A 14,953-nucleotide genomic window follows, 5' to 3' on the forward strand; every position below is an offset into this window, starting at 1 on the left:
GGTTCCCCAGTGGGTGGGCTTGGCTCCCAAGTGGGTGGGTGGGCCTATGCCCTCCCAGGCATACCCATGGCTGCGCCCATGCCCTGTCATGTGAAATCCGTAGATAAGGTTCTAATTTATTTATTTCAATTGACTGATTTCCTTATATGAACTGTAACTCAGTAAAATCGTTGAAATTGTTGCGTTTATATTTTTGTTCAGTATATTTTATGTAAAGGCTATAAAATTCCTCCATAGGGGATTTGCCATGACTATACAAGTTTGTATATATTTTGTCTGGTATCTATTACTCTAAATATGCTAAATTAATGTCAAAGGCCAATACAGCTGTTTGTATCTCAATATCAAATCATTTCTGGGTAACAATTTAGGACCTTACTGTGATTGTTTTCAATCAAAATGGTCAAAAAGAAACAAAAATAGCTTCTTAGCAAGAGCAATTTCTCAAGCAAGAGTTTTGTTAGGACTGTCTGAGTGGTCTGAGAGGTGAGGGGGAAAACAAACTAGCTGTTATTGGCAGAGAGGTTTGGAACTCTCCTTATTAGTCTACTAATGAATTTACTGCCTGGTAGGTCAAAACTCCAACCAGGCAGTAAACTCCAAAAACCTCCAAAAACCTGAGAAAAATCCAACCAGGAAGTGTGGAAATCTGAGAATTGTAGTTCTTCTTTTGAATCCCTATCGAAACTACAGTGTCTGTGAGGTCACGTTGCACTTCCTAAGGCTTCCATTGGCTGTCAACAGCCTTCAGAAAGTTTTTCCATCATTCTCCTGTAATCGGGCAGAGAATAGGAGCTCAGTCAATGAGTGGACTGCCTATGGACAAAGGACTTGGTGATGGGCGAGCCCGAAAGCGCACCCCTCCTTCTTTTTCTTCTTGAATGAATACGCTATTGTCCGGTTGGAATGTTATCGACGTTTTATGTTAAAAATACCCTAAGGATTGGTTGTAAACAACGTTTGATATGTTTCTATGAACGGTAATGGAACTATTTGACTTTTCAAATCGCTCGCGCTTTATGCCTTTGGATAGTGATCTGAACGCACGAACAAAACGGAGGTATTTGGACATAAATATGGATTATTTCAAACAAAAATAAAATTTATTGTGGAAGTAGGAGTCCTCGGAGTGCATTCTGACGAAGATCAGCAAAGGTAAGAGAATATTTATAATACTAATTCAGAGTTTTGTTGATGCCAGAACTTGGCGGGTAGCTGTATAGCTTGCTTCCATGGCTGAGCTATGTACTCAGAATATTGAACAATGTGCTTTCTCCGTAAAGTTATTTTGAAATCTGACGAAGCGGTTGCGTCAAGGAGTAGTGTATCTATAATTCTTTCAATAACTGTTGTAAATTTTATCAACGTTTATGATGAGTATTTTTGTAAATTGATGTGCACATTCACCGGAAGTTTTGGTGGGAATACATTTTCTGAACATCACGCGCCAATGTAAAATGCTGTTTTTGGATATAAATATGAACTTTATCGAACAAAACATACATGTATTGTATAACATGAAGTCCTATGAGTGCCATCTGATGAAGATCATCAAAGGTTAATGAATATTTTAGCTGTACTTTTGGTTTTTATGATGCATGTCCTCACTTGGAAAATGGCTGTGTGGATTTTCTTGTGAAGTTTATGTCCTAACATAATCTAATTTTATGCTTTCGCCGTAAAGCCTTTTTGAAATCGGACAATGTGGTTAGATTAACGAGAGTCTTATCTTTAAAATGGTGTAAAATAGTTGATTGTTTGAGAAAATGAAATTATGAGATTTTTGCTGTTTTGTATTTCGCGCCATGCAATTTCACTGGCTGTTGAATATTGTCGGGCAGTCACGTCCCACCTAGCCCAGAGAAGTTAACGGGACGTCTTTTAAAACAGATCTTACACTAAAAGAGCATTATCATTTTCACAATTTCACAGTATTATTCCAACCTCATAGTGTGGAAATATATATAAAACATAAGGAAATCACGTTTTTGACTGGACTAGGCCTAGAGAAACAATGTCCAAAAGAGGTGATTGCGGATGACTCCATACAGTTTTCCATTACAACTTTTTGGCATGCTGTACAAGTTTGTCCTTTGTCCAAAAATATAAAATATAAAGTAAACATCTTAATGACTAAAGATGTTCTATATAAGAAACTGGACAACGTAATGTGCTCAGTGAGGGAAACAGCTGAAGCCTTCAGCTGGCTTTGCAGAGAGCACTGAGGGCTGGCACCAAGGACTGCCTTACACTCACGCAGGAGCCTTGACAGGCCTGTTTCCCTGAGGCCAGGGACGTAAAGTCCCTCTCCAAGTTTCCAGGAAACATGCTTGATAACGTAGCAGCAGCGGGCTTATTTTGGAGTAGCCATTCAGTGTAGACTCAGAGCACTGGACGTGACAACTGTGTTACTTAACGCCATAGAGTCGATTTGATATGTTGCGTTGGTGCTTCGTATCCATGGAATAAAAGGAGAGTTCAGCTGACCTGGGAGTGTAGGGGCTAAGCCCAACTGCAGCCAGGATGACAGGAGGCCAGGTGTTTGAATTCCTGAGAGGAACTCAATACGGGTTTGGATGATTGGTAAATCCTGAGAGATCCACAGGGCCCAGCCGACACACTGAAGCTGCTTGATGTAGTTAGTGTAGTAGTGTTTATACTTGATGATCAGACACCAGCAGCACCCTGGGTAATGTGTTATGTCACGTCCACATTATGGGTTAAATAGCATTGCAGATCAGTTAACAAGAAATGGAATAGGGTTATATGCTAGGTTGGATCCCGAGTGGCGCAGCGGTCTAAGGCACTGCATCTCAGTGCTAGAGGAGTCACTATAGACCCTGGTTCGATCCCGGGCTGTATCACAACCGGCCGTGATCGGGAATCCCATAGGGCGGCGCACAATTGGCCCAGCATCGTCCGGGTTAGGGGAGGTTTTGGCCGGGGTAGGCAGTCATTGTAAAATAAGGATTTGTTCTTAACTGACTTGCCTAGTTAAATAAAGGTAAAGAAATATAAATACAGTTGAAGTCAGAAGTTTACGTACACTTAGGTTATTAAAACTCATTTTTCAACCACTCCACAAATTTCTTGTTAACAAACTAAAGTTTTGGCAAGTCAGTTAGGACATATACTTTGTGCATGACACAAGTTATTTTTCCAACAATTGTTTACAGACAGATTATTTCACTTATAATTCACTGTATCACAATTCCAGTGGGTCAGATGTTTACATACACTAAGTTGACTGTGCCTTTAAACAGCGTGAAAAATTCCAGAAAATTATGTCATGTTTTTAGAAGCTTCTGATAGGCTAATTTACATAATTTGAGTAAATTGGAGGTGTATCTGTGGATGTATTTCAAGGCCTACCTTCAAACTCAGTGCCTCTCATTGACATCATGAGAAAATCAAAAGAAATCAGCCAAGACCTCAGAAAAAAAATTGTAGACCTTCACAAGTCTGGTTCATCCTTGGGAGCAATTTCCAAATGCCTGAAGGTACCATGTTCATCTGTACAAACAATAGTAAACAAGTATAAACACCATGGGACCACGCAGCTGTCATACCACTCAGGAAGGAGACGCATTCTGTCTCCTAGAGATGAACGTCCTTTGGTGCCAAAAGTGCAAATCAATCCCAGAACAACAGCAAAGGACCTTGTGAAGATGCTGGAGGAAATATGTACAAAAGTATCTACTGTATATCCACAGTAAAACGAGCCCTATATCGACATAACCTGAAAGGCCGCTCAACAAGGAAGACGTCACTGCTCCAAAACCGCCATAAAAAACCCAGACTACAGTTGGCAACTGCACATGGGGACAAAGCTCGTACCTTTTGGAGAAATGTCCTCTGGTCTGATGAAACAAAAATAGAACTGTTTGGCCATAATGACCATTGTTATGTTTGGAGGAAAAAGGGGGAGGCTTGCAAGCTGAAGAACTCCATCCCAACCGTGAAGCATGGGGGTGGCAGCATAGTGTTGTGGGGGTGCTTTGCTGCAGGATGGACTTGTGCACTTCACAAAAGAAATGGCATCATGAGGAGGAAAAATTCTGTGGATATATTGAAGCAAAATCTCAAGACATCAGTCAGGAAGTTAAAGCTTGGTCGCAAATGGGTCTTCCAAATGGACATTGACCCCAAGCATACTTCCAAAGTTGTGGCAAAATGGCTTAAGGACAACAAAGTCAAGGTATTGGAGTGGCCATCACAAAGCCCTGAACTCAAGCCTATAGAAAATTTGTGGGCAGAACTGAAAAAGTGTGTGTGAGCAAGGAGGCCTATAAACCTGACTCAGTTACACCAGCTCTGTCAGGAGGAATGGGCCAAAATTCACCCAACTTATTGTGGGAAGCTTGTGGAAGGCTGCCCGAAACGTTTGACCCAAGTTAAATAATTTAAAGGCAATGCTATCAAAGAACTAATTGAGTGTATGTCAACTTCTGACCCACTGGGAATGTGATGAAATAAATAAAAGCTGAAATAAATCATTCTCTCTACTATTATTCTGACATTTCATATTCTTAAAATGAAGTGGTGATCCTAACTGACCTAAGACAGGGAATTTTCTCTAGGATTAAATGTCAGGAATTGTGAAAAACTGAGTTTAAATGTATTTGGCTAAGGTGAATGTAAACTTCCAACTTCAACTGTATGCATGTTACAACAATGTTTGTTTATAAGGCCATCTTAGTGCAGCTGCCAATATATTTAAGCACTTTACCCTACAGAGTCATGGACAGTACTGTCTGAGATCACAGAACTGTAAAGGCGCCCGTATTCAAGGTTCGGTTTGCTCCTAGCAGAACTTGGCTAGGCGAAGCGAATGTCTGTGCCTCGCATACTCCCTTAAAAAACCTTTAAAAAATTGGCAATATTACTGTTTGTGCCTCCTGAGACGCTGTAGCAACAACATACCCAGTAAAACATCCTCAAAATAGACAGAATGGATCTAAGATCAATCTAGAAATCTGTAATTCATTTGGACATTTTAGCAATGGAGGTCCTAGTCACGTAATTTTACATCTAACTAAAATATTTGGTGCAGTATTAGTTGTCTCCCGGTGAATGACCACAAACACTTAATTGAAGAATCCCATTCATTGTTCCAACTCCTAGTAAGAGTAATACTGTTGGCCAATCACCAACGATGGGGTAGACTTCGGCTACTGAACTTCAACGCATCAATAAAATGTTTTGTGTGGGGGGGGAACAGTCGTAAAAAAAACCTGCCGAATACCAAAATGAACAAAAACGTCACAAAATGTAATCATAATATATGCGCGAAATGTTTAGACTGGGAACCATATGACAGGCTTTAAGAGTGCTTTGAGCTTTGCTACCCCATCATCTTGGAACACTTTGCAGAAGGACTTAAAATTGGATCATTTTATTCTGATTGATGATTTTAAATCCTGGATTGGAGGACTACTGACTGCACGTGTTTTAAAACCTGCTCTTTTAAGCTCTCTTATGCAATTGGCAATGTTTTAACTTCCATTAGTTGTTAAGTTGTATGTGTTGTTGTATCTATTTTGTAAATACATGTATGCTGCTCTCTTGGCCAGGGCTCACTTGAAAAAGAGATGGAAATCTCAATGTGACTAACATTCAAAACAAAGCAGCTTTGTGGACATGTGACACGACATTGGATACTCTAGGTGACATCTCGCTCTTTGTAATAGTTTTAGTTTGTGTAACCTTCAGCGTTGTTTTGCCTGTTTTAATTTTGTTATTGTCATTATTGGTCCATCTGCTCTTCAATTGTTTTAAAAGCCTTCATTATTGTGATGTATAGTACATCCACCTCTGTCAACATCTGTCTGTGCGTGTGCTCATCCCTGTGTGTATCTTTGCATTTGGGCATAATGTTTTTGGATGTGCACAGACTGTGGCCCACAGGGCTCTGTGAAGGGAGAGCTTCTGTCAGGACCGGCGTAGCTCCATGATGTCAGCAGAGGAAAGGGAGAAAGATTTGAAGGAGATCTGAGCAGCGGCAGCCTTCACAACTGCCAGGCTCAACTTTTAATGGAGCTATCTGTGCTTCTGTTGTTACTGGGACAGAGCCATCAGATTAGAACCACCGATAGTCCCCTCACTGTGAGAGGTACTGTGAAGCTTGGTCTTTCAAATTAAAGAGCCGTTGGAAAGGGGGTCAGAGGGTGAGGGAGCGAGGGGTTTAAAGAGGGGGCTTGTGTAAATGGAAAAAGTGAGTTCAAGATCTGCATTTGTCATTTCAAATGACGCAACTAGGTTCTCTCTCTCTCGCTCATATCCCAAAACAAACAGATGAGTAAGGAAGAGTCTTCGCTGTCTGCTTTGCCTCTAATCTTTTTTAGTCAGTCAAATAGACCGACCTACTATAGCTCCCATTATGATGATATCAAGCAATATCATATTCATGTAGCCAGGTGTACTGTAGTTTGAAGTGTATGCATTGATTGCATGCATAGTAAGGTGCTGATCAGTATGAACCTTGAAGCCTTATGCCTGGCCGCTCCCCCATCCTGGGAAAAATATGATTTGTCCCCCCCAATATATCACTGAAACATAACTATGTAATTTAAATAATATTAATAATACGCAATGAAAGCAATTGTGCTGATTATAGACACTTAATAGCTCGTTTTTAAGTTTCAAAAGATTGCGACCCCCCCACCCTTTGCCTCACAATGGTTTGATCCACTGCCAGTTCCTTAGCTTGCGAGGTAACGTAGAGGTCGTATCTACTGTCTGAAAGGCACTCAATGCACGTAACTGACGTGAGGTTAATCCAGTCAATCGCGCACACACACTAGCTGAATATGCAGAGCTAGCGCGCAAATATTAACTATTAAGCTAGCTAGTACCTATTCCATTTATGTGGCGTCGTCAAAGATGGAATCTTTGCTATCGTCAATTTATTCCAAGATCAGCATGCATGTAAGTTAGTGCTTCAAAGTCCCTGTGATAAGGTTAGCGATAAACTGAACAGAACTACACTCTCTTCTACCATTGTTTTAAATATATTTAATGGTCTCGTTGCAAAAGCTAAATTGTCGCAAGGGAACTTTTATTTATATATTTTATTTCACCTTTATTTAACCCGGGTAGCAAAGATTATAGCAAACACCACTGAATTGGTGCTCGCTAGCTTTGCAAATTCAGCTATTGTTAGAAGCCAGCCAATATGAAACAAACGATTAAAATTACAAAAGGTTGCAGCATATGTTGTGTAAATGGTGAACTCATACAGCTGTCAACTCTTGTCACTGCAATCCGTTTCACATTTGCTAGCTACCTTTTAGATCGAAGCCCATATAGAATGATAGAAGATAAGATGATAGAAGCCCATCTCCTACTGTAAATAACCTACATACTGTGTGTGTGTAGCCAACCAGGTAGAAAAATGGCAGAAAAATGGCAGAAAAAAGACGGACATCAGAGTATTTTTCAGTACACCAAAACGCAAAGAACCCTCGTAGCCTAATATCTCAAAGACTAGTTGATAAAATGTTCATAAGAAAGAAATGAAATTCTAATGGAAATGTTTCACAATGATGTCATTAGGCAGAGCAGGCAACAGATGGCACACAGACAGCAGAGTTGGGGACAGATATGCAGGGACAGACTGGCAGAGACAGGGAGTCTCAGGTAAGTTTGTTGAGTCTTTGTTTGGCAACATTATGAAAGGTTCTCAATTTTTTTTACTTGTAAAATAGGAACATAATTGGAAAATGCCATGGATACCCCCACTCTCAACTTAAACTGGTGACTGAACTAAGATTTGTTAAAGGCAATGGTATTGCTGTTGTGATTAGTTGTGTAGTTTTGGGTACCGGTAGTTAGGAGTACGGCAAACACCTTATTTCTTTGGTTCCTCAATATACATTTACCATATTAAACGTAGGCTATGTGTTACAGCACTACTTTTGGTGTCCCCCTCAGGAATTGCTCTTGAGAAAATTTCATGTAATTGTCCCCTCCAAAGTTGATATCAGATTTTCGCCCCTGGGCTGGCCTATCTTGAATTTCCCTTGTAGTAGGAGTTGAAATATCATACAGACTGCCTGTGCCTTGTTCTGAGTGGAATTGCCCACACAGAGACAAAGCATCACATCCCACACAGCTCAAGGCTGCTTCTCCTTGTGATCTTACATGTTGGCACTCCACTGGTGGGCACTACACACTCCACAGACTCAGACAGTGGGCGAATAGTGTGGGATACTACTGTATGTCAGTGTGACTGTGGAGCAGCTTAGCTCAGGTGTTACTCTTCTACTATCACATACTGAACGAGTGAGCTGGAGGTGCTGGGAAGAGTGGGCGGCCATGTTGGATAAAATGAGCAACTCTTGCTCTTTTGTAGTGTGGCTGAGCTGAGTTGAGCCATCAGTAAGCCTTGAGAGGAGATGTGAGTGACTGTGGAGACTGACTCTGTGGGTGACAGTGCACTGCAAAGGAGTACGTGTGGGACTAGGAGAGAGGGGTTTGTGTAGGCAGGTTGTGTAGGCAGCAAGTGACTGTTCAGGGTGTTTGTAGTGCTTGAAATCAATTTATGTGCTGTGTTTTGTTCTAGGCAATTATCGATGACGGTGATGGGAATGGGCATAATATGGGAATAATATGGGGGGAAAAAAGAAAGAAAGATTGTAATTAACATGGTTATTCATAATTGGAGACAAAAAGCATTATGAGTGTTGTGGGACAATTCTAGGTTTTGTTCAGTGTTTTAAAAGAACAGCGGCAGGCCATGCGGAGTGCAGCATTTAATGAGTGATAGTGCACAGTCACATGTGTTGTGTTCCCACAGCATGCTCTCATTATGATGAATTGCACTGACTGCTTTCCTTTCTAGTGAAGTCCAAACCTCTGTCTGTTACTATAGGAGCAGATGGGAGGAATCTAAAATGGATTTTCTGTTTTACTGGGGGTTGTCTCACTAAATTACGATTCTTTCTTGACAGACGCAACATTGAGTAGATGGCCAGACCAGCGCACATGGAATACGGGTCTGGGTGCAGAGATCGCTAAATTACAGACATACACATACTGCATGTTGTACTGTATGTGGTATGTGTTGGACATGCCGGCAAAAGCTAGCCTTGCTGAGGTCCCTTCTCATGCTCATGATTCTTTTCATAGCACCCATTCAGAGCATTGTTCTGGCTTCCCAAAGAAAGCTGCTTAGCTCACAATGTCCCCATCCTAATGTGAGCCATGTGATTTAATGAAACCATTGTCCCTGAACAACCTTCCCTCTCTCCACAGCCCTCCACTCCTCTCCTCTTCTCTCTCCACCTAGCTGTGAATCACACGGGTAGGCCTACTTTCTTCCCTCCCTGCCATGTAATCACGCCGCTCTTTTGTGAAGTGAAAATATCACAAAAGAGCGGCGTGATTTTTAAGAAAAAATATGAATGATACTCTTCTTGGCATTATGTACAGTCGTGGCCAAAAGTTTTGAGAATGACACAAATATTAATTTTCACAAAGTTTACTGCTTCAGTGTCTTTAGATATTTTTGTCAGATGTTACTATGGAATACTGAAGTATAATTACAAACAATTCCATAAGTGTCAAAGGCTTTTATTGACAATTAAATGAAGTTGATGCAAAGAGTCAATATTTGCAGTGTTGACCCTTCTTTTTCAAGACCTCTGCAATCCGCCCTGGCATGCTGTCAATTAACTTCTGGGCCACATCCTGACTGATGGCAGCTCATTCTTGCATAATCAATGCTTGGAGTTTGTCAGATTTTGTGGGTTTTTGTTTGTCCACCCGCCTCTTGAGCATTGACCGCAAGTTCTCAATGGGATTAAGGTCTGGGGAGTTTCCTGGCCATGGACCCAAGTTATAACTTTTGCCTTATGGCAAGGTGCTCCATCATGCTGGAAAAGGCATTGTTCGCCACCAAACTGTTCCTGGATGGTTGGGAGAAGTTGCTCTCGGAGGATGTGTTGGTACCATTCTTTATTCATGGCTGTGTTCTTAGGCAACATTTTGACTGAGCCCACTCCCTTGGCTGAGAAGCAACCCCACACATGAATGGTCTCAGGATGCTTTACTGTTGGCATGACACAGGACTGATGGTAGCGCTCACCTTGTCTTCTCCGGACAAGCTTTTTTCCGGATGCCCCAAACAATCGGAAAGGGGATTCATCAGAGAAAATGACTTTACCCCAGTCCTCAGCAGTCCAATCCCTGTACCTTTTGCAGAATATCAGTCTGTCCCTGATGTTTTTCCAGGAGAGAATTGGCTTCTTTGCTGCCCTTCTTGACACCAGCCATCCCCCAAAAGTCTTCACCTCACTGTGCATGCAGATGCACTCACACCTGCCTGCTACCATTCCTGAGAAAGCTCTGTACTGGTGGTGCCCCGATCCCGCAGCTGAATCAACTTTAGGAGACGGTCCTGGCGCTTGCTGGACTTTGGGCACCCTGAAGCCTTCTTCACAACAATTGAACCGCTCTCTTTGAAGTTCTTGATGATCCAATATATGGTTGATTTAGGTGCAATCTTACTGGCAGCAATATCCTTGCCTGTGAAGCTCTTTTTGTGCAAAGCAATGATGATGGCATGTGTTTCCTTGCAGGTAACCATGGTTGACAGAGGAAGAACAATGATTCCAAGCACCACCCTCCTTTTGAAGCCTCCAGTCTGTTATTCAAACTCAATCAGCATGACAGAGTGATCTCCAGCCTTGTCCTCGTCAACACTCACACCTGTGTTAACGAGAGAATCAGCTGGTCCTTTTTTGGCTGAAATGCAGTGGAAATGTTTTTGGGCGATTCACTTCATTTGCATGGCAAAGAGGGACTTTGCAATTAATATCAATTCATCTGATCACTCTTCATAACATTCTGGAGTATATGCAAATTGCCATCATACAAACTGAGGCAGCAGACTTTGTGAAAATTTATATTTGTGTCATTCTCAAAACTTTTGGCCACGACTGTAGTAGTTGACTGAGGAGAAAAAGGCTTGTCATGGCATACAATTAAGGCATTATGTGATCTACAGGAGGGTTACAATAATCAAACAACAAACCAAAACGCTCTCCATGTATTCATCCCACTTATTTCACTGGAAATAATCATGGATCACGATTATCTGTAACCTTTTACCTATCACAACATTATATTGTATGTTGTGAGATGTTGTAGCTCATCACAGTGGCTTTTTCCATGTTCTACTATTCATCTGACTGAGTACAATAAGAAGTGCTAGACCAAAAGCTAAGCTAATTGTATTAGCAAAGCCAAGCAGTAGCATTCTCACAGGGTGGCCAATACTGACTGCCTTAATGCAATTACACAAAGGTCTATTCCATAGCCCACGCCTGCAACACTACTTTGATAGGGAAGATGCAGAGGCCATTATCTGCTATATGAATTTAAACGTCTCTGCCTCTCTGTGAATTATCCTGTACTACGTCACAAGTCAAAAGGCTTCAAGATCCAAATGAATTAAGAGCACCATCCACATCTCGTCCACCACATCGCCATCCCGCAGATAGCATGAGTGACGCACAGACCTTGTCTAACCTGTTGCTTACTTCCAGAAACAAACCTCCAAATTGGTTATTTTTCATACACAAAGAGTGAAAAGAAATCACACGGACTCAGACATAAAGTTCGTACAAGCTGTTCCTAAGTGTTCTTCAGCGGTCTAACAGGCAGTAATGTACTTCTCTCTTTTCAAAATACTTTCTGCTCCTTCTCTGTTGCTTGGCAAATAATGCCTAAAGTGGGTCTGGAGACTGGAGAGTGCCTTTTCTTTAGCTGCCTACTTACACACCTCTGTGCTTTGATGAAGTGATGACATTGCTCTACTGTAGCACAATGCAAACGTCACATGCAATGTTACGTGAACGGGCGCCGTGGAAATGACTGTAAAATCATTACGAAATACAAATCCATAATTTGGAGTGTACATATTCTTGTAGTATACATTCTTTTGCCTGTCGTTTTCTTCAGAAGTGGTGATAGCAATGGTTTTAGGCTACTTTGATATTGTTGTATGAGGGCAGGACACCGACCTGGTTTCTGGAGTAAACCCCTCCTGTGCCAGTGCCCAGCCCCCTTAGGCAGAATCCGTTTCTGTCGCTAAATTGGACCTTATTGGAGCCAAACCATGCCTTTCTGTTTCTGGGAAGGCTATGACGTTGTGAGGAGCAGCTGGGGACAGCGGGATATGTTGGATATAGTTCAATGCAGCACAACAACAGTTAGTCTACCAGAGAGCAGAGGCAGCCAGCTGGAGCATGAGGTTCACTATCATGCAATCCAATACCTCAGTAACTTTTTCAATGTTTCCTGTCACTGAGTGTTTACAAGTTAATCTGGAAAGACCTTGAATAGCCAGGGCTTCTCATAGGTAGGACACTAATAGGAATAAGAAGAGGATCAATTATAACTAGGTGTTTTGTCAGCGAATCCAATCATGTTGTAATCAAAATGCTAAAATTCAGACAACCTGTTTCTTGATTTCATGTTTCTTGTTTTGAATTGTATTCAAATGAGACTAATAAAACGCAGACACATTTGAAGGAGAGTAGTTATTTTCTGCAGACATATTCTGTGTGTTGCAGAGCAGACCCAAATCACAACCCCAAAATTGTCCCTTTCACAAACCCACAGGAGATGATTAAATATCCATCAGATCAGGGAAATTACAGGTTTCCTGGTAGAGAGAGAAATGCTTTTCATATTCTGTCTTCTAACCTTCAGTCGACTTCTGTAATGTTGCCCGTTGTAAACAGGCCGGTGCAGTGGAGGTAGGTGGAGAGGGGCTAAGTGGCCAAAGCCCTATTAAATTAATCAAGGCAGCGGCCCTCTCTTTCTGAGAGATTAAGTGGGTTTATAAATAGGCCGGTGATGGTAAATTCCTTCCAAGTGTGTAACTTTCTATCTGTCCAGAGTTTTGTCAGAATTGGCAGCGGTGAGAGCAGCTAATTTTCACGCTGCTGCCAAGGCTGGCATGGCATCACTTTAAGGTCATTCACTTCCTGCTCTTACCAACTGAACAGGGCAGCAGATAGACAGTAGAAGTGGGTCCCCCACTCATGGCAGAGGTAAAGCCCAGCAGAGGTACCCCAGGGATTCCCTAACGAAACATTCAGTATGGCAGCTTTTAAACTGTCTCAGGAACACTTGTTAGGTTCTATAATGGTACTGTGATGTCAAACTTTCCCAGTGCTTGACTTGGACTGAAATAGGTTCCGGGACTCATTTTGGTTTACGGTACTGTTTATATTTAGGTGCAGGAGCTCCACAATACTTTTGAGCTAATATTTTATAAGAGGAACAGGAGTTCAAGCAGTAGAACATTTGAGGTGCCGGTACTCACCTCTGGTGAGCTCCTGCTCAAGTTGAGCACTGAACTTTCCTACATGCTGCTGAAATACAAATAACCCCCATTACAGGTGAGCACATTATCATGTTTGACCAAAGTCAAATTGCTCACTGAGAGAATTCAAAATATACTTTTTAAAATAGGGGTTAAGTGACCCAGCAATGGAAACAGTACAGAATGCAAGCAAAGTCACAAAGCATCCATATGTGGTGCATTACCTCTCATTTTCCTTGAGCCAGTTGGCGGGGACAGGTCAAAAAATGTCTCCTTCATACATGTCCCTGCCCCATAGCCAGCTGAACCACTCTGGTCCACAGAGACGCAGAATCTGGGCACAGAGAGGCTAATAATAGAGCAACAGTCCCTCACAGCCATACTAATGCTTGACCCTATGTCAAAAGCAGGCTCGTTGGGCCTTTTCTACAGGGCTTTTGTGGTTATTCTGATTCCGAAGTACGTAAGCGTATGCTGTTTTTAGCTGGGTCACGTGTATTAGTTCCAGTGTAATTCCCTTGTGTATTATTCCATGCACATGTACTGTTGGCTACTATTAGAAGACAACATGGAGGAGCATCTTGCCTACCTGTTGTATATATGGTACACTGGATTGAAATGTTATTTTTAAACGTCTTTTTTTTAAACGGCTTTCCTGTTGTTGTTATTGTGTTTTTCCTAGTACAGCCTAGTACGCCTGTGGAGCATTGTGGAACACGGCTGAGCAGAGTGCCTGTGAACTCCTTCCTGCTTTGATACACCACAGCCCATTAACCCTGCTTGGGAGATTATATCGCTAACCCATCTGCTGACCTGCACACAGATGTATACATGAATAGCTATTGTCTCAGTGTCCACATAAACCAGATGCATGACAGGGAATAATGTGGCTGCTGGTCTTTTTTTTAAGGGCCGCCAACGGAGCTTGGGCCAATTGCCCCAAGGGAAAATGCACCATTAGAAAACCATAATGCATCGACTTGGCTAGACATCTTTCCTTTTTAGTATAAAATTATGTTGGTTGCCGCTGGGCGTCATTCAGTGGACCTTGAGCATTGGGCTATTTATGGCATCCCCCGGGTCTATTTATAGCCCAGGACGCTTGTCAGGTCATCAAGTTCACGTATGCTATTGTCATCATCCTGTAAATTGGAGGCACCTTGCTAAATGGGATTAAGACTGCTCTCTGGATAATCCTGGCTGTCCTCTTACATGTATAACCATTTTGAGGTGGTTATTATAGATCCACAGGGGATGGAATGATTAAAGGCCCAGTGCATTCAAAAACGTGATTTCCTGTGTTTTATATACATTTCCACACTATAGGGTTGGAATAATACTGTGAAATTGTGAAAATGATGATAATGCCATTTTAGTGGTTTCTAGAGCTGTTAAAAAAGACCCCTGAAATTTCAGCTTGTTTTGGTGGGTTAATTAGTTAATAGACCAATAAGAAAGAGAATTCCAAACCTCTCTGCCAATAATAACTACTTTTCAGTTATCCCCTCCCCACTCAGACCACTCTGACAGTCCTAGCAAAATTCTTGCTTGAAAAATTGCTCTTTACTAAGAAGCTATTTTTGTTATTTTATGCCATTTTATTAGAAAACCATAAAA

Source organism: Salmo salar, chromosome ssa26, assembly GCF_905237065.1.
Source record: "Salmo salar chromosome ssa26, Ssal_v3.1, whole genome shotgun sequence".
NCBI classification, from domain to species: Eukaryota; Metazoa; Chordata; class Actinopteri; order Salmoniformes; family Salmonidae; genus Salmo; species Salmo salar.